This window comes from Argopecten irradians, chromosome 11 (assembly GCF_041381155.1).
Source record: "Argopecten irradians isolate NY chromosome 11, Ai_NY, whole genome shotgun sequence".
Taxonomy (NCBI): domain Eukaryota; kingdom Metazoa; phylum Mollusca; class Bivalvia; order Pectinida; family Pectinidae; genus Argopecten; species Argopecten irradians.
In genome coordinates this window covers 8,752,941-8,775,552 of record NC_091144.1, presented here as the reverse complement: position 1 = coordinate 8,775,552, position 22,612 = coordinate 8,752,941, and the positions used below count along the sequence as shown (strand labels likewise).

The following is a 22,612-nucleotide window of genomic DNA, read 5'->3' as shown; positions in this document are numbered from 1 at the left end:
TTTTGGTAATATTTTCGGTAATTGTGTAGAGGTATATAATGACATTGAGTTGGGGTTCTGTACCATTCCTCACCACGACGAGTCACAGTACGACTTTAATTATCTATGTCAAATATTGTATCAGGAATGCCTGTGTTACGTGTTAAAAACTCCATGAAGATTATCATACTGTAAATCAAATGTTTTCGATTATGGTTAAAATTTTCAGTGGAAAAGCAAGATTCACGAATTAAATCATAACTGTGGAACAGTTTTTTTATGGCTGAATATCATGAAATAAATTTGTTTAGAAAACCATCAAGCATAAAATACAATGTATGATATTTTGTCGCTGTAAGATTGGGTCGATTTACGTAATAACCATGTAAGTTTTCATAAAGTTACCGTACAAGTTTGAGTGAATTATCTCGCGAATTGGTTCACTTTGACGTTGTCTTTTTTGTTTGCCTGAGTCATCATTTTCGGTAAAAGTATTAATTCAGTACATATATATAGATATATATCAGTACATTACCTTTCGGTATCACGAAGGATACACTAGATTGCCTGATAACTATGACCACGTGCTATCAACATCAGATGACCACTGGTGACTCGGGTACCGGAAGTGACCCACCAATTGAAAGATAGGACGAACATCATATGAATAGTTGAACAAAATGTCGGCGAACGTCAATAATTGTACTGTACGGTGTATTTAACAGTTATAGTTTAATGTGCCATGTTGAAGTGCACTTCATGTTACGACAAGAACCATGCACGTGCTACATGCAGCAGTTGTAGATTGGGCATTTTCTTTTTGACATGTTGAAAAGATTGAATGCTATACTGTGTAAACATGCACTCAGTATCACTCTCTCGCAAATAAGTATTGTTTGACATGTGAGCTCATCTTCAAATCGAGCACGTGCATTTGTTTTAGACCCTCGGGGTTGTATGAATGGGAATAGCAAGGAAGTTAAAGTGCAAAGACATCAAGAACACAGCCTCTCTTGAATATTCATATCCATATGTTTAAGAACATTATCATAATTTTCTTAGCTGTACTGTTATTGTCATCACGCATGCAAACTTATATAAACCATCTGTAATACCTTGACTGTTTCATTTGTAAATAGCACACAAGTCAATTCCACCGATGGTAGTATAACTAGGTGAGTCTTTCAGAATTTCCTCCAGGCGTTGGGCACTATGAGTATGTAACACGTACTTTTTAAGAGTATTCATTATTTGACAATATAAATGTCTTTTAGACAATTCAAACAACAAGCTACACCATTAAAGAATTAAGACGCAACTGCCTAATTCCGTAAACACATTTTTGTGACAACTTTCTCCTAGCTCTGTTACCAATCCACTTCCTGTCGCTCTCCATTTAGAAATAACTGTAGCTAAGCGTCCGGTTGCTACGCTCGTGATTAGGGAGATAAATGTCAGTTAAACGTTCGTCAAACCAGATAAAAGTTGTCCTAAATAGCAATGGTTCTGCGCTACAATTAACTCATGTCACTTTTACTAAAACAGTTGAATGGACTTTCGGTTTGGTTTACATACTGCTTCTCCCTTACTATTCAAAACATTATTTTGTTACCCGCTTTCTGGAGTATACATATAACACATAAAGAGACAATATGAACAACTAAATCAGAAAATTATTTTTAACTTAACCCTACAAGAGGAAGTCAGGTGTTTGTACATAGACACTTGATATCAATATTTAATGATCCGTGCAGATCATACATTTCCTTTACGTTATACATGTTGACTACGACCTCTGGATATAATTCGGATTATGCGAACAAGATGCCCACCAAATTTTTCGGTTTGTGCAAACTAAAGTTGTAACATTTGCAAAGTTGAAGTTTAATGTTTGGTTAAGTAAGTAAGAATCCACTGGCATTAACTATAATTTTGATGGTATTGTTGTGTGACAGAGTAAGTTTGCAATAAGTATGTGTATTGTTGTAGAGTTCACTGTCCATGGAATTATGTTTCCATCTTTGGTAGTGTTCAACCAACAAGGACCTTGTATTTGTAGTGTCGTAATGAAGGTCGAGGATCTTAATAGATAACACATACTTAAACCCGACGATTGGTCCCAATGTCTTTCTGGGACATCGATTAACTAAAGTAGCGAGGGATGGGTTTGGATCACATTATCGCTTGTGGTCTTAAATGTAATATATGTTCCTATCATTCTACAAAATATCCTTTAATAATATATATTCATATAGTTTTTTTTCTATTTCCTGATAGTTAAATAAGGAAACACCTAAAAGTCGAATCGAAAAGCACGTTTCTGACGAGCGGTTTATTGCTTGAAATATAGCTTTAATTGTAAGCCAAAATACCGGATCCTGAAAATATCCTCCTATTGACACAGCTGAATGCACCAATTCTTTTCGCTTTGGGGGACATAGTTTATTGCGTCATTAAATAAATTCGTATTGAGTAAGGAGACAAGTTGTCGGAAATACTATGTTAGCTTATCTATGGAGGATTACCGTTATATCCATGGCGTGGTAATTTTACAGAGTTTTAAAGGGGTAGTTATTGTCGCCGGTGATGTTACAACTACCTCTAATGACAAAAATATTGTGGAAGATTCTAGGGATGATTTTCAGATAGCGTGGTGGTAAGAGTATATCGTTCGTCAGAAGAGCTAAAGGGATATCTATGCGTGAAAGATATATAGATATACATGAATCATTGCTGGTGGATTATATTGTCGAACCGTTAAAAACATTTAGGATAGTCAAAGTACACTCTACGACCATTTCACATCTACCAAATGTGTTGAAATGTCATAGCTGTGATTTTAACTCCGTTTTTGGTATTTAACGTTACGATGATATTTGATCATTATGTCGAAAACAAGATGATACTATGATAAGTTTCAGTTAATGTCGATTTATATCGTATATTGTTCACTGGCATTTTTGTTTAGTTGTGTAAACACATGTTGATGTAACTCAGATAAAGCACACTAAAACTTTGAAATAATAAAAATAATATAAAATATATGTTATGGCACAACACGGAACATTGCCTTCCTATGGTGCATGGCCAAACAAGCAACACAGATTGCGTGTATCGAAACTGTAGAAAATAATACAACAATCAAATTCAAATAAATTATATTATGCTGGCATTGTATCTTACTTGTTCTATTTAAAGCACAGTTTTGAAAATAAGAACGTTGACGAATATCAAAGTGGTATTCCAAAGCTGACACCTTTTACTTTTCTATGTTAAATAAAATGATAAGAAGTCATTGATTTTACTAAAGAGTAAGGTTGTTGACAATTACGTAAAACAACGTAAAACGTAAACACCCAAAAATAGACTACTACGCATTTAAGATTAAACATATTGTTGCACTGATAATCTTAAAAGTAAAGTACGAAGTGTTTTGTTTTTGTTTTTCAAATTACCGCGTTTCTAATTAATTTCGTCAGGGAGACTTTATCTATCAAGCGTAACAACGTAAATAAACGCACCCACCTTAATGGTCAAGGTTTTTACGAGGCTGAAGGAGAACGATATTTGTTAATGAGCTGACTCTGACAACATTATATCGGTCCAGGGAATGTTAGTTCAAACACATTCCGGCAAAAGCTACCGAAATCAATATTGCAATTATTAGATGTCGTACAACCCCAAAGTTTATTCCACTTAGAAACCTTAACATTTCCATTTCGATTTCAGTTCCTGTTAAGTTCTAATATTTTTCCTAAAAGAAATCTTTAACAATCAATTATATTGCTTCCATTTTTATCCATTCACCTGCTCAAACCTTTGTCGATGGCAATAATGTGCAAATTAACAAACAACTTGTGAACTTATCAATCACATTTTACAAACAGCACAACTCTGTTCTCCTTACAGTTATAGACCTTAGGATCCGTACAAGTATTGTTTGTACTGTTAGGATTTGGTTACTCCCTATATTTGTCTACAGGTTTGAAGATATATCTCCAGTATCTCCACTGAATGTGTACAACTAGACTATCTAGGAAAACAGCTTATCATTAACAGACGATATAATTAATTGATTCCAAGGTGGATTTTCTAGTTGCAACCTCAGAACGGAATGAAGTTGTTTTTTATGTGATTACGTCGTGATTATATGTATGCACATCCTTGCCTCGCCCAACGACGGAGAGATATAATTCAAAATTAAATTGGCTTCTCACCTTACATGTTAGCGCAGTACATTATTGCCGGAACGATCGACGTATTTTACATTCTATCACTCAACTGCCGTATTACTCTAAATTTGTGAATCCAATTAAAGAAGAAGAGACCATCACTCAATGTGATGTGCATCCAACGGTGCTTCACAATGGCAACATGTTCAATAATAAAGGTATTTTATCAAATATGCTTTCAACGCAGTTTCCAAGTGTCTGATTAGATTTTTTGTTTATTTCTAAGTATATTATTGGCTTTTCAAAACAGTACTGCTGAAATAAAGCAATGGCTTTAAGTAAGGTTCCATATGACTTTTAAAAGCTTCCCGAAAATACGCCATTAATGTGAGGGTAATTTTAAAATTCTTTATCTTTTCCATCAAAGTAGAAATAGACATGTTTAAACACGAAGAGACCGGATATTGTTGACAAGAACTTGTTTCAATAACAATATTTGTAATAGAGATACTGACCATTAGGTCTACCAACAGATCCCTAAACCCTGACCACCTATTAGGTTGGACGTTTGGGCTCTACATATTCCCGCCCACAAATAGATTATCGACTTAATTTCGGACATTTTTTCTCTCCTCGATTCAATTCAATATCTTCTTCCCACTGTTTTCATTTTTAAACATCTGATTTCAACAATGTTGGTTAACTGAAAATCCAATATCAGTTTTTGATCCCAGTACCTTAAAACTACTCTTTACAGTCTGTATAAAAATGAATCATGCATAAAATGGTATATACATAATTTTGTAGAAATATTTAGGGTTAGCCCTAACCCTACACGGTAACATTGCTTTTTGAAATGGGTCAATGTTGAGTGATGTAGCGCTTTAAGTAAAGAAGACGATTTAGATATTTCAAGGAAGCACAACACAAATAATTATATATCCCACATTGTAATGAACTCGACTGTAACAGTTTAACCGCATTAACAAACCGGACTTTGGAGCATTTATCAATGATAAGTTTAAACAATGTATTAATAATAAACTCACAGACTGGACCTATTGTGAGCCTAAATATTTACATCATTTCAAGTACACAGAAGTGAATACTCATTATCTTGTAAAAGACACACTGTAAGAAATTAAACATTAGAAAGTTACGCAATTTAGTTGGCTCTCGTCATTTTATAAAGTAAGACGTTTATATAATGGTAAAGGACGTATCCTCTAACACTGCACATTAGTGTAAAGCCATTATAGACCATTACTAGTAATCGTAGCAGCTCTATACACATGCAAACACGGTGTTTACAACATTGTAACCTTGACAATACAGATGCATTGCATGCAGCAATAAATATTTAAAACATGCATTTACGTTCTAACCACGGACGACATTAGTTTTATCTTTCTGGTTGGTTTCTTTCGACCAACATCGTCACCCGAATGATGCAATACGTTATAGAGATTCGTGTGTCGTACTGGGTTTTATTACCAGAGCGATAGTTGAACGATGAGTGTCAATTATTTTGTAAAGGATTCCATTTTTGATATTGCGTTGAAATAGTTATATTTTACTTTATTATTTTTATGCTTGGTAGGATAATTCTATATTCAAATAAGGCTTTTCAATGATACTTATAAAACGCAATGCAACTACATGTAACAGTTCCGTTGTGTAACAAAATGATACAAAAACGATCTAGATACACGTCATTCTAAAAATATACTGAAACTTAGATTAATCCATCAAAGATAATGATTGATGTGACCAAACGCCATGTTTCCCTTAGATTCTACATTGTCGTCGATAGCGAAATACGCTCAATTTTGGAAGGCATTCCACAAACACGAAGATAGCTGTGAAATGCGTTATATGAAATTGAGTTTTGATAAATATTCATTGTGACTATATCGTCATCAAAATATTTGAAGGAAAAAAAGATTAGTCATGTCAGTAGGAGTACAGAAAATAGAGGATGACTGTTTTAATGGCTTGTTGTACATTCGGTAAGAATAAAGAATTTATGAGAGTGGCATATTGCACTATTTTTCTACAAAAAAGGAACATTTCCCACAGGCTTGGGCGAACATCGTCATACCACGCAATGCAATCAATGTATAATGTTTTATACTTTCTGAAACACGTTTTGTAGGATTTTTTAATTTGAAGTCTCATCTAAACATATGGATCACATAACAAACTAGTATTCCGATTTGAAGTCATTGTGAAGTGTCCGGCTTCCATGGCACGACGTAGGCGATCAAGCGGTGACCAGTTTGTGACATGTTTTAGATTGGACGAGTATGAATGAACCAAGGTCCTACCAGACTGTGAAATGCACTACCCACCCTACCACTTACTCCCATTATTGTAACTAATACCAATAATTTCCTATTTCAATCCCAGAGAAGAGAGAGTGCAAGAATGGCAGCACTCTAGTTACCATTGTCACTTCGATGACCCTGCCGATATCGGTCGATGTAATCTGCGCGTGCCACATCGTACCACCCCCGCCATAATGTCCCGGTCACGTGGTACGGGAGTGTTGGAACTTAGCTTTTGAAGTGAATGAAACAGATTTGTAAGATAAGTCCATTTAATCAATGACATTGCTGCATGTTGATAGCATGTTTACTGGTTGGATAAAGATTATCAGTCATATCTTGGGGGGATTGAAATGGACATCTTACAAACGTCATTCTATTGAAAAGGTGAATATCCCCTAACAACAAGTGTCATTTAAAGAGTGTTTTTGGTTGATCTAATGTTACGTCCTCATAGCGGTTGAGGTCATTCCTGTTGTGCTTCCCTGCAATTTTTTTTTTTTTTTTAATTTTGCTTCTTTTATTGCAATTATGCTGAAATGCACCACAGATTAATAATTAATTCGTTATCTCATAATTTCATAAATAAACGAACTATTTTGATAAAAAACTATTGAATACCGTAGCGTTCAGTTGATCCACACATGTATGCTGAAAGGTACATGTAAGGATGTGACAAACATGTTTTTAGTTTTTTGTACCTTCTAAAATGCAACGTTACTTATAATTCCGCTTCACTCCTTTTTTGAGTTAACAACTATATTGCTTGGATGATGATTATTCCATTTTTTACAGAAAAGTGTGGTTTAGTTTATTATGTTAATCTTCTTCTTAAAGAGACTGGTATTATTCAAAAGGAAATTGTATGGCGACTGAAACTTAAGTGTAGTCCAGAGGTAAAATGTTTTGTTTTTATGTTTTAGCGGGTATTGTAGCCTCAATGACATCACCAGGAAGCTCTTAACAGGCACAAACACTTCATTAGTCCATTTTTATATAACCTATCATTTCGTTTCATTGTATGATATCGTCAGGTGAGGTCATCTTTAAACAACACTACCTGTCATCTCTTCGTTTGGAAATTATTACCTTAATCGAACCTTGATCGACCGTCCAAGGATCATAGGATACAAAGTCCCTGTCCTAATTCCGGACCAGTTATAGGACAAACAGTACGGTGATGAGGCAGTGTCACAGAGCTCTGATATCAGTCGGTTCTCTGTGTGTTTAGCTACCTCGGGAAGATAATATTTGTATTAGCGTATGATAGAGAGCAGAGCTATATTAGTTCCGCAGCTAATTGAATTAGTCTGGGCTAGATCTGTATGATAGATTTCACAGGTTCCTTCAACAATACACTACCAACATAAACTGGCTCCTATAACAACACAATACCAACAGTACCATTTATACATATACTAGCTCCTACAACTACACACTACCAACAGCATCATTTATACATATACTGGCTACTACAGCAACACACTACCAACAACACCATTTATACAACCAACAACACCATTTATACATATACTGGCTCCTACAACTACACACTACCAACACACACCATTTATACAACACACACAACACCATTATACATATACTGGCTCCTACAACAACACACTACCAACAACACCATTTATACATATACTGGCTCCTACAACAACACACTACCAACAACACCATTTATACAACCAACAACACCATTTATACATATACTGGCTCCTACAACAACACACTACCAACAACACCATTTATACATATACTGGCTCCTACAACAACACACTACCAACAACACCATTTATACAACCAACAACACCATTTATACATATACTGGCTCCTACAACAACACACTACCAACAGCATAATTTATACATATACTGGCTCCTACAACAACACACTACCAACAACACCATTTATACATATACTAGCTCCTACAACAACACACTACCAACAACACCATTTATACATATACTGGCTCCTACAACAACACACTACCAACAACACCATTTATACATATACTGGCTCCTACAACAACACACTACCAACAACACCATTTATACATATACTGGCTCCTACAACAACACACTACCAACAACACCATTTATCAATATTATACATATACGCTCCTACAACACACACACACACATTACTCCTACAACAACACACTACAACAATTAATTAAATATACTGGCTCCTACAACAACACACTACCAACAACACCATTTATACATATACTGGCTCTACAACAACACACTACCAACAACACCATTTATACACTCCTAAACAACACACTACAACAACACCATTTATACATATACTGCTCTACAACAACACACTACCAACAACACATTTATTATCAACTGCCCTACAACAACACACTACACACATATTTATACATAACTGGCTCTACACAACACACTACCAACACATTTATACATATACTGGCTCTACAACAACACACTACACAACACACTACTGCCTACAACAACACACACACCATTTATACATATATACTGGCTCCTACAACAAACACACTACCAACAACACCATTTATACATATACTGGCTCCTACAACAACACACTACCAACAACACCATTTATACATATACTGGCTCATACAACAACACACACAACACTATACAACACACCATTTATACATATACTGGCTCCTACAACAACACACTACCACAACACCATTTATACATATACTGGCTCCTACAACAACACACTACCAACAACACCATTTATACATTACTGCTCTACAACAACACACTACACAACACCATTTATACATATACTGGCTCCTACAACAACACACTACCAACACAATTTATACATATACTGGCTACAAACACACTACCAACAACACCATTTATAATATACTAGCCCTACAACAACACACTACCAACAACACCATTTATACATATACTGGCTACTACAACAGCACACTACAACAACACCATTTATACATATACTGGCTTCTACACAACACACTACCAACAACACCATTTATACATATACTGGCTCCTACAACAACACACTACCAACAACACCATTTATACATATACTGGCTCCTACAACAACACACTACCAACAACACCATTTATACATATACTGGCTCCTACAACAACACACTACCAACAACACCATTTATACATATACATGCAACTACACATTGGTATTTTAAGGTTTACTATATTCTATAAACATTACAATTCTGTTAATAATGTTGATTATTTTACTTCAACATAAACAAAGTCAGTGAAGATTTACAGACATGATGACCACCTTCTTACTCTAGTAATATGTGTCTTTGCGAATACAATACTGTGAACTGACTTTCTTTCGCGGCTATCAATTTCACGATTTAGTTACAAAATATGTTCGCGGTGATGAAATGTTCGAGGCCCGTAAGGGCCGAGAACTATTCAATATTTTGACTATTCCACAGTTGAGGTGTTTCTCATACTTAAAACAAGGCACTGAATGTCACTGGTACTCTCCACTATTACACTGGGTATTGTTTAACTATTCCACAGCTCCAGGTAAACCCTTACTACCTATTTAAACCTTGAGACCTATTCATGATTCATTTATACCTCACTCGGAGAGCACGAATCATGATTTGCATTATTTTTTTGAAAGATCCATGCTATATGGTACTCATACTGAAACATTTACTCAGTTTAGTTTTCACTGTTCAACATGGAGGACCATAAATATGTAGCTATGTATATGTAGTAGTGGTGATTTTTGGATATAAATTTGAAAGGATTTTGGTAAAAATCTTTTCCCATGCAACACAGGCCTTAGAGTGAAGTTTAGAAGGAAAAAAACAATAAAGTATTCCCCAATGTTTTGGATATATACACAATATAGTGAAATCATATTGCAAAAGAGTGTGTTTTTTTAAAGTATTCATTGGGAATTATTATTTTCTTGAAAGGTGTTGGGATGTAAATTTGTTTGATTGATGCCGTTTTTATGAAATATGAAGTAATTTTGATATACAAAATACAGAAAAAAGCATGTCAAGCATCTGTAATTTCATTTTGGCAGAAAATTCAGCATTAATTATTAATTGGTGAAGATAATCTCTCGCGATTTACTGTGATCGCAAAAATCGCGAAAGTAAATCGCTGCGAAAGAAAGTTAATCAGTAATTAATCATGCATTGTGAGTTATAACAATATTTTCAGAATGGAAACATTACTTTTAGATTTTATTCAGCAGATTGATATGAAGAAAGGATCAATATTGCAATTACTTTTCAATAATCACGTGACATAGGTTTTAATAATTCAAACTTCTAAAGAAGACAGGTCTAATGGATTCGTTTCATTACTTTTAAGACATTGGAAACATGTGATTAATCAAAATTCAAGCCACATCCTACTGAGAAAACGGTTAGGTGATATAACCAATCAGATTCAAGCCACATCCTACTGAGAAAACGGTTAGGTGATATAACCAATCAGAAGAAAACAGTCTTCTCAGAAAAAATATATACTTCCTTTTCCGTACCATGAATATGTAAAGCGAAGAAACTTGCTTTTTAAATGGAGTTAGGTGATAGTAGAAAAGTCAAGTAAAAATAAATGAAGGTGAAGGTTAAAGCAGGAATTAGCAGTAAATTCCAACTGAGCTCCCCTTATCTTGTTATGAACAGACTTCGGCGATAGAACATCTGATAAGTTATTAAGTCCAGAGAAGCTAATACAAACGCTATAGGAGAACATAACAGACGTATCATCCTTAAATTGGGGTCGTTTAATCACATTTTGTTATATATCTGTAAACTGTAGTACCAAATACGATTCAGAGGTAAAGATTGAGTGGGAATTTCCATTTCGCAGTACTGGCAAATTTAAAGAGAATACAGACAAGAGATAAGGTAACGTGATGGACGTTCATACTTATTAGGTACAAGTAGGCATACGTGTAGCTTGATTTAGAGACTGAAGCTAGAGATAAATCAAGTAAAATATTTCAATCCAAGGCAATGTTATCTGACATATGTGCAGAGTGTCTAAGAATCCAGCAACATTTTCTGTATGATAGGAATTGGATACGTCATTCAGTAACATGATCTGTTAAACAACATCGTCATCGTTTTTAAAGATTTGTGAGCAATACCATTTTTCCGAATTCAAATTCACTTCACATAAAGGTGCATCGACCTCGAAAACGTATTACACATACATCTGTAAAGAGCTGTCATATATAAAACGACACTCAACGATAAAATATAAGATTAAGTATGCACTACTCAGATCCCGAATAACCCTTCATAAAGTCTTAATGTGACGCATCTTTCTTATTATTAAAACATTGACTGCAAAAGTACCTATTCGAGGATATTTCTAACACTTAACACCAAGCTAATTTTTTAAACCACGAATTATATTTAAATATCATCCGTTTCCTCACTAGCGATGCCAAGCATATGATTGCCGGTACATACGGTCTTCCGGAGCAAACGTATGTCAACCCACCATTAATCCAGTGTAGGAATGCTGATGTGCCAATTCCACAAAACGCTCAATATTACCGTACATATGCATCAACAATTAGGTCGATCGGTATATGAATAAGAACATCATTGATTGACAATAACTGCCAAATCACATGTTCTGTGTTAGCTTCTAATGATGAAATGTCATGGTGCTGCCAGGGATCTATGACGTCATGATCAAATAAATATTGCTTTTTAATGGCAATACAAATAACTACCCAAGGAAGGCTTTGTACATATGTGACTTAATCGGCAACATTTCATGATGGTATAATATCAGTGAGATAGTCTGTCCGTGGAATACATATGTCCATGTATATAGGACAAAGACAGCTCACAGTGGCACCATAAGTCTTTAATTAATTAGCGTGTATTATCTAAATGGCATACACCCTAATTTAATTAATAATCATGATTTTAATTTCATTTCAAGAGCTTTGTGCTATAAAAGGCTATATTTGAAATACTAAATGTCATGGAATCAATATCATATCATATCGATGCCGATGTTTAATGAAATAACAGGAAGAAGTTGTGTTAAAATTCAACGATTGGTTGTACAGGAATAAACCAAAGCGAGTCTATCAAGCGTATAAACTTGTTTTAATCAGAATATTTAATGCATGTGAATGGTCTATGTTGATATATATGTACTTTATCTTTGTCCCTTGTAGCCTAAAATAACTGGAATGTTTCGTTGGTATATAAACCATGTCGGCCACTTTCCAAATCAAGTCCTATCTTTGCCAAAAAAGACATGTATTAACTATCTCAAAGTTAAGTTTATGTTGTTCAGGAACTTAAAAAATTATCACTATTATTTGTTTGTCCGGATATCTTACTTTCTCTTGTCAAGTAAAATAAGTGATGCTTCATTCACAGGAATTAAGATTGCTTCCAAGTGCTTGCTCTTGCTTCCTTCCTACTATATGTCATAATGTTTTGGATACATGTTTATCATAGGGGGAAACACGTTTACGGTATAACATTGATTAACGAAATACGGTAACATTTAAAGGTGGAGAACGAAATACAAGATGTACACACAAATGTTTGGAAACGTTTCAAACTGAATTGGAAAACTTTCAGCGGGGTTAATCGCGGTAGGAGTGGGATATATAGTTTGTATATATACTAAATCATATACCCATCTGTTACCCTTGATTATCCCTCACGCGAGCACGTGGCCACAATACGTTAGCGTTTATTGACATATTCAGAATTTCTTACGCAACAAAGAAACTGTTAGTAAATCAACAATACATTGTCGGTAGTGAATTCTGTTGTTTTTCTCAGTGTGTTTATTTAAAACCGAAAAACAGGATTGACCATTTCTAATCCCAGTAAATATGTTATTGTGTGAAAGGCTTTCATAATAAATATCGTTACTATGTTTAACACGACAAAACTGATAACAGATAAGAAATGGTATCATATAAAATATCAAATTGAGACTGTTAAGTATTTAATACGATTTTCCGAGTATAAATTTTAGTGACTGTGAACAATTATAATGTCCTTAAGTAGCTATTAAGGTCCTTTATAAGAATTGTACAAATGGTTGAACTGGGGAATTGTTGAATTCATAAAATTAAACCATTTTAAATGTTAACCTTATGTATTAAGTTATTTTATCAAATATCATGGCATTAAGTAACACGACTTTAACGTACTTTTGAGTTTAATGTATGGTACTTAAAACTGTCTCGAACACGATCTGCTTATTCCTAGAACATGAAATACACCAATCGAAACTTAGAAATAATGCATTGGGAACCAAAGTGATGTTTTTATTTTATCTAATTTCGGTATTAACTTAACTCTTTACATCGCATTATGCTGTAGAAAACTTGCAGATGTTGCAAACCTAACGTCGCCGTTGTACCAACTGTTTTACATAAATAATATCGTATAATATAAACTAACATCTATCGGTATTCATTTTTCAATAAATAAACATATACAAAATAAACGTCTGTTTGCGATTACTATATCAATTATATATAACATCAATTTCAAGTTATCAATACTTTGATAATCAATGCAATCAAACATTGTGTGTTGATTCAAGTGATCAAAACAATATCAAGGAAATTTGAAATGATAAAATGCTTGAATGCTTTTCCTGGATTGCTTACTCCTGTAATGTAACAAATAACCCTAACAATGACCAGATACACATTTCAGGTTTTTGAATACTTTGATTGCATAACGGATTGATGTCAGATCTGTTCTATTTCAGTGTTTCTTCTAGGAGTATCTACATCTATAATTAATCAATGCTATTTTTTTCTTTTCTATAAACCGTAGATATTTTGTATACCTTTTTATTAAAAATATTTATTTAATGTCAATAACTTCAAAATTTCAAATATACTTCATGCTCGCAGGTAAAGCATAGTAATAACTAATTGGCAGCAGAGAAGTCTAATCATTATTGGAATTAATTGAATATAAAAAGATCAAAATAAAGCTTACCTTTTAAGTATGGATAAATCTAATTTTCTCCAGAATAATTGAAGTCATTCGTCATTCCTTAGAATGGTTGAAGCACTCGTGGATATTTGCAACATAATTGCGCATGTGCGCTAGTAACTTTTCAATAACAATGACTGCATGAAAGATATATTTCTCATCACTATTTACAAATAAACATTTGTGAACCATCCGGCACCAATAATATATGTACAACGCATGCGTATCCACTTCAGTCGCCGTATATTTCCTCAAAGTATTCCAAAAGGATTACTCTGCGCCTGCGTCGCACAAACTCATTAATAAAACAGCACTTTATATTCATCAAAATTCATTGATAATCCGATGTCATTGCGCACGCGCAATAGAAACGCACTGTTTAATGAAGTTTTGAACACTACAGAATTTACCGACCGCTGCTGCACGATGGTAAGGCAAGACTGTAAAGTTCTGCCCTGACTACACAGTATGTATCGATAGCTGGACAAGCTGGGGCGCAGGGCCAGTCGCTCCTATTGTAACCAGCGTAGGTAGTTACTCCCGGCCGATATCGCTAGGAGGCAACCGCTGTATCCAACACTACTGCAAAATACAGAAAAAAACAACGTTAGCAATCAAGGAAAATCTCTTATTTATTGGCGGACAAAATAACAGAAAATACCTTTAATATCAATAGCAATACATGTGAAAAGCATGAATAATACTCATTCTGATAATAAACTATCGGTATCATATTTATGGTGGAAGAACATCATCGACTACCTAGTGATAATGTTGTTAATATCTTTTTATTATTGCGCCCATGAAATCAACAATAATTAAGCCATAAAGTTGTTTCATACAGTTCTTCCTGTGTCTGGTAGGTTAAGGTAATTGTGAATGAAAATTGACCATCAGACGAAAAGATGAAAGGAACAGACAACCTACAATGCAATCGATTTGGAAAAACGTTTGCTTCTCTGAAACAGGAACAAAACTTCTAACAGCTAGAGTAAAACGATTGTCCAACTGTTTCACTTACAAGCCGAACATTTACCACGTCTACAATTTTAGTTCACCATACAAATGTAAAAACATTCCTATATTTGAAAAACAAACTAAAACGTGGCCTTTCGTCGCCCTCGGAACAACCAAAGTAATTTAAGGACGATCCCCTGTATGCAATGAGTTTCATGTTTGAATTTCGGTATGTTTAGGAATCTGCGGGATATTTGTGTTATGTCTCTTGTGATAGTGAGACTCTTTACAGTGCGTTATCACTGGAACATACCGCCAAAGAAATCGAACAGCACACCCCACACGCCCACGTTATACTGACAATGAATCAATCCTTTTACAACAAGCTTTAGCAGGAGCCGAAACTTTTATTGACTAGGATGTGTTTCGACTAGTACAAAAACCAAAGCGTTCCTCGAAAGATCTAAAGTGAGGCAGTGTCAAGGGAGATGTTAGGGTGACCAAAGTTGGAAAGGAATGTACGTTATAGTTTCCCAAATATCAGAAATAAAATGAGAATGTGTTTTTTAATGGATTCGACACGACTTTAAACGTTTGGCTTTCTGATGCAGGAAACAGCATAGACGGTATAGAAACAGTTAGTTTTAGTATCAAATAATAATACAATAAAATCACATAGACTGTTCATTTAACAATAATATTAATTGCATAAAAATGTACTAATACAAGTGTGTACCCGTTGATCAAAATTCTCACAATATCATAAAAAATTCAAACTGTTCGGGTGATAAATGCCGTTTAACACATCCGTCTTGATGCGTTTGGCGGTGTGCGCTTTCATCAGTATTTATCTTATCATAGACATAGAAATTAGCGGAATATTCGAAATATTGCACAACTCCTTAGATGGTAAATTGACTTTGATAAAAACGTGTTTTCTGCTGTTTATAGTTGAGGATTTATGTTACCTTTGAGTGTTAAGTAATTTCCTCATGTTTCACTACAAAGATGTTCAGGTTTTATATCTGCAGCTGCACGTGAAAATCATCTCGATAAACGTACCAGATCGGAGATTTACGTATCATAACTGCACTTTGAGTGGTACGTAATTTGTTAATTTTCCTTCAAATACAAGGCGGCCTAGCTGGCCCTGGCTTAGTCAGCTGTATAAATGAATGCCTGGGTTAACACGTGTATACCGTGGTCGGCAGGGTGCATGTTAACAACTCTAGTGTTTCAAACCTTACGTGACCTTAGTGCAGGCTCTGATGGACAGGAGGGTCATGATAATGGTCTATTGTTATGTTATGATAATTGCAAGGCGCATTCTACAAGTGCACATGCACAGGTTACCCTGCTAGCTTCGGCCCTTGAGATCTCCATAAAGACAATTGCTAGAATGTCCGTAATGTGATCAAACGGTAGAGCTCCATCAGCAGTGGATTTTCCGAGTATTCTTGTCATTAAAAAGTATGAGAAGTATTTTGAAAACTTTTGAAGAATTTTGAAGAATTGGGGTGTTGTTCTTTGAATGAAAAAGGTAGTGTAAAGAAGCGAGTGGTACAAAAGAGACAGTTGAGAGGCTGACCTAGCAGTATAGTTAATAAGACAGTTTAATGTTCATACTGACAGTGAGATAAAGAAAACATTTAACCTGATTCACTGCTAAACAATTAAATGTAAAGTATTTACCTGCAGTTGAGCATGGCTTGAAAAAAAATTACCTACGTCCATTTCATTCACAATAGCGTTGCTTAGAATTTGATTGGAGTTGTGAATGCTAATCTCTAAATATCCTCGACATTAATCTATTCTGCTGTATAGAGCTGACATATAAATTGTGTTCGGTCTAATCCTACAGCTCATTCCTCTCGTACATTACACTGTCTGCGGAATCAATTATTACTCTGTCACATAGATCTTGTTTAGGCTAATTAACAGGGGACTAATTGTATGATTCTCTATAGACTGACTGACATAATTACAGGCCCTCTTTATCTTGTCAGATGTCGTCAGTGCCTACAGAGATCACCGGGATATAATAGTCGTTGCACAGTTCGTCGCACTGAATAACTGAAACTATATCCTGATAATTTAGCATCTGAAAAAGGACTAAGATTCAATAGCTTGTTCTAGTTTATAGATTATCAAAAGTACGAGATCCATTACATTTTTTTGTCTCTTTCGGTCACGTTTTATGTCGAATGCAATTTTTAGTAAAGTAAGATTTGGTTTGATTAGTTGAATGTCCTATTAATATTCATTGTCATTTGTCAAAAACGGAAATGAACATTGACAGGAATAATAAGTGATTATTCAAGACATTTGCAATCTTCTATCAATTGACCATTTTACATAAAATATCAGTTAACGCAATAAGCACGTCAAAGCTATTGTCTTGATCCGTTTGTCGAGATATGATTTCGCAATGTTAGAGGCAGGGGGACCATGATGATAAACATCGATAAAGGTGACATCAGTTATGTGTAAAATGGTATGATTGTTGATTCTATTATTAGTTTAACGTCCTATTAACAGCCAGGGTCATGTTAAGACGTGCCAGGCTTGTTGGTGAAGGAAAGCCGGAGTACTCGGAGAAAAAACACCGACGACGGTCAGTACCTGGCAACTGCCCTATAAGCGATTAGAACCCGAATCCCAGAGGTGGAGGGCATGTAGTAATATATCGTGACATCTTAACCACACGGCCACCGCGGCCCAAAAATGGTATAAACGTTATTTAAAACAAAATATGACAATAAACACATGATATGGACCTTCACGTGTCACATACCTGATATAATATAAAATATAGATCAAAATATTTTTAATACCTATACAACGTACAGTTTCAAATCAACGGAAATTCTGTGACTTTAGTGCAGATTAACATACCAGTAGCTTATTTGTTGCTTGCTGGAAAACAAAATCGAATTTTGTCTTTACAGTCGTCTCTGCCATATCTATACGTCTGATTGAACACTATTGAATCCACAGAATTCTCCTCGTTATGTACATGTTACCTTGGCTACTCCATCAATATCTAATATCGTGTTGTCATAGAAACAGGCATGTGTAGATCGACACTTAATGCACATATAAACTATTTTACGGATTATTTGTAGCAGAAAACAGCTTGTGCTGTGTTACCAAATGTGCAGGTAAAACCTGACATATGTGCTTGGGTTTGGGTAATTTTCTATTTGTTGCAATTTTCGATGCAATGATGTTAGAATGTTGTCCTCGAAAAGACACCAATCAGATAAGAGATAAATGATACTAAAAATCTGCTAATTTTAGGGTACACGATATTTTGAGGTTTTCGTTATTAACCTCTAATTCGCGAACATATAAGTTCGCTATCAGCGGTTCTTCCTGACAGACTTTTTCACTCACTTTCGCGAGACATTTGAACTCGTGATAGAGCCCGCTCGTCAATTTACGTGCAACTTTGTTTCACGCGATAATAAAGTGGTTTCGAGTAGTTGCCAGTAGTGCGATCAACTCAAAGGTACACATGATATGATAATCTATTACACAGAGAATAATTTTCTGTTGGGCTAGGTTGTACAGTTAAGACTAAATTTATAGTGTTATTTTGCAATAGATTTACGAACATAATGGAGAGATAGTGAATTCATCAAATTCCTATCACTTTATTAAGTTTATTATCATTCAATTTTCTTAACTACGTTATGTTATCTTCCTTAAATTTGTATTGAACCTTCACTGTTGATCACACAAAAACATCCCCATCTCCCTTCCATTCTTATTCTTCCACGGTAAGCAACTTTTAATATTGATGTTATCAATCCCCAAATGTTTTTCATTCAAATATTAGTTCTTCAACTTTTGTCAACCTAGACATATATGAACCAGTGAATTCGTAAATTGGACGATTTGCAATATTATGTAGGATACGCTGACCAATTGACCAGTACAGTTCCTTCAAACAAACAGTATAAATCTTATAAATCATCTGGTCTGCAGCTAGCTACGTTAGTGGGGTTTTTCTGTACAAAACCCAATGTACTATACATGAATCTGTCCATATCAAGTTAATAAAGGTGATCTATCATAATACCAAATATAAATAAGAAGCGTCCCTATTATATATTTATCGTTTGGCCCACACTTGGTATAATTTCATTTTACTTTACAAAATAAATATTTTGCTGATGAAAAAGAACAGTTGAATTGTTATATTTGTCTTTCCAGGAAGTATTTCTTGAATGAAGCTATATAAATGATGTGAGTGTTTCCCCATACACAATATGAGGTATCATCGTGTTTGATGTTGGATAATAATTCTAAAACTACAAGCTTAAGGAAGATGATGTATGGCCTACTGCGCCATATAAGGTAATATGTCCTATCCATCAATGATTTCTTTTCAAAAGATCCACAGACAACAGATGTTAATAAGGACACTAATGTTATTGAACGTAACCTTGGACAGAAGGATACGACAAATGTCTTCGGACTAAGGATAGCTGACGTTAAAATAACGCGGTGATTTGTTTCAAAACATTTTGTCTTTGTGGTAATATGCATACACAATTAGTGGTTGTCGCGCTAGACGTTGATTTAGCAGTCTACGCTAATGCGCTAATTAACGATGAGCTAGCTAGAGTGTACTTTTGATTGTTTTTAACTAATATCGTTAACCGTATTTACAATGTTCACAGTTTGTTCCGTTCTATGTCCTCAAACATTCCAAATGTTCACCTGATTTTCAAAAGTGTTGTACATTTTTTTCTGATCTTCACGATATTTGTATTAACATGTACATAATAGGAAAAAGGATAATTCGTCCCGGCTGATATAAAAGCAATCTCGCATAGTGAGCTCATCATTACTGTTTCATACCTAATAACGCCTATTACATCCATCATATCCTCGCACCGGAAATGATTCTTCAGCGCCCCCTATTGACGGTGTCAACAGAGACATACGCCAGTTAGCAGAATCCCATTCACAAAACGGAAATATGTAAAGAATAATCGATTCCCTTTTTTACTCTGTGCGTTATTTCCCGGAGGTAAATACTCATATGATTTATGTAATAATAATCTTGTGTATAACTGGCAACAGTCCTGCCATCCATTCAGCCATTTTATCTTATTGACGTCATACCGGTTTCTGTTGTACGACATGTGGTCATCTATACTATAAACAATCATTATTAGTACAAAGAAGGCCGACCTTTTTACTTATAAGACAAACCTTAATCAATACTTAAAAGGATATAGAAAATGGTGATAAACGTAATGAGTCCATTATAATTACATGTACATCATTTTGAATTATATGGACATAATTATAAGCTTTGAACTCATCTAAAAACGACGCAGCGAAAACTCAACACACAGGACCCTGATTACACGTAGACATGACGAGATAGCGGTGTACTATATTTATCGATGGTGGTAATATGTACATTAATTAGTTTGTAGAGAAAGATAATAGGATGTTTTAATTCTCTAAATACATTTAGGTAATGCATATGAGAAGGTTCTGAGTAGTACATGAAACTGGTGTTGAAATCAGAGATGTTTTGCTATGACTAGCAAACTAGATTTTCATGCAGGGAGCCTTTGAATAAACAGAGAAATCTTCATCTGTACATGTTTATTCTGTCTAACTTAGAATACATGGTTAGTATCTTACAATACCAAGTTGATTTTAGTGCGAGACTTAGGAAAGCCGAGATGACGAAGCTTACCGAACTGTTACTGATTTATATTTTGTTCAACATAATGCACACGTAGTACATATTACATATTACCACAACCATCCACACCTGATTCGCGAGTTCAAAATCCCATTTGGGCTTTGTAAGATACTGACCGCTGATCGGTGTGTTTTCTTCAGGTACTCTTTATTGTATCCAGCTATAAATCTGGCAAGTCATTTAATAACCCTAGTTACTGCATACTGCTCACAAAGGAAAAGTTTACTTGCTAATAGTACGTTAACGAGTTAAACCTAATTAAACATACAGTTATAATCATCGCATCCACGGAACTTATCCTTTTGAATACATACCTGTGACGAAAAAATAGCGCTCTTAAGCCGAAAATCTCATTGTACATTAAAAGGTCAAATAGAAAGGATTGATCAATCAAGACATTTAGAGAAAGGACATAGGGTGAACTGAATGTCAGACCTTCATCTGAGATCGTAGGCAAACGTTTACATCACAGCAAGCTCGTTGTATGCGAGTGAGATTTGACGTATTGACAAGTCTATAACCCTCAGGCTTCCAGGTAGCAAGTTCAGTTATGACGAAAGAATAGTTTAACGGATAATCTCTAATCCTGTCTCAGTAAACGTAAAAAATGAATCAATATATTCATAAATATTAATTGTAAGGTCCATCAAATAATTATCTAGAAAAGACACAGAACTTATATCAGTTGTAAAAGCGTTTGGTTTCAATAAATTCGTTAATTCAGGTCCCTTGGACATGGTGATTTTGCAACATGCTTGCAACATACTTGAACTGCAGCCCCTTATAGAGAGTTTTGTACAAAACCTCATATCTTTTTTCCCTTCTTGACTCATAAATTTTACATTCTCTTTTCCATAATTTCCTTTTGTAACTATTTCCAACAAATGGAAGTTGGTAACAAAACGGTTATCATGAATACCACCTTGACGCGATTGCTGGTACTAACCCGTATTGTGCCAAAGATTTACAATTCATACTATTCCCAAAACGTCATATCTCCCCTACACAAAGGACACTGCCCGCATAAGTACCTCAGATTTAGTGGATTATTTTCCTTTTTTTTAAATGATACACTAAAACCGATGTCTAATCTCTAGCATTCGACTTCATTACAAAATCCAGAAGAACGGATGTATCGACCATCATTTGGTAATGGTTAAGAACATATTGTCTTTGACAAAACAGTATATATATTCTCATCTGTTGAATGGTCTGAAAATTTATATAAAAATCTACCAGAGGTTGCCAAATCTGTATTGCATTACTGACACTATAAACCTATATGTTTCCATCTTCACGGATCAGGTTGACGGCACTATACCCTTAATGCGTTCTCCATTTCCCCTTCCCATCCTGTTCATCAACGCCATCTAATACACATTGCGTCCGACGTTTCTACTGTGTAGTTAGTCCATGCCCTCTCATAAAGCCCACTCATACCTCCTCTTTT

At 34.9% G+C, this 22,612-nt stretch overlaps 1 protein-coding gene across 7 annotated transcripts in view; it reads right to left on the bottom strand.

The window, feature by feature from the left end:
- LOC138334692 (dopamine receptor 2-like) overlaps window positions 1-22,612 on the bottom strand; it is a 108,822-nt gene that overhangs the window by 44,708 nt on the left and 41,502 nt on the right. For all 7 annotated transcript variants that reach the window (XM_069283361.1, XM_069283363.1, XM_069283365.1 and 4 more), the window contains one exon: window positions 14,475-15,053. The gene's annotated coding sequence lies outside the window, so the exon portion shown is untranslated. The remainder of the gene's footprint in view (window positions 1-14,474; window positions 15,054-22,612) is intronic.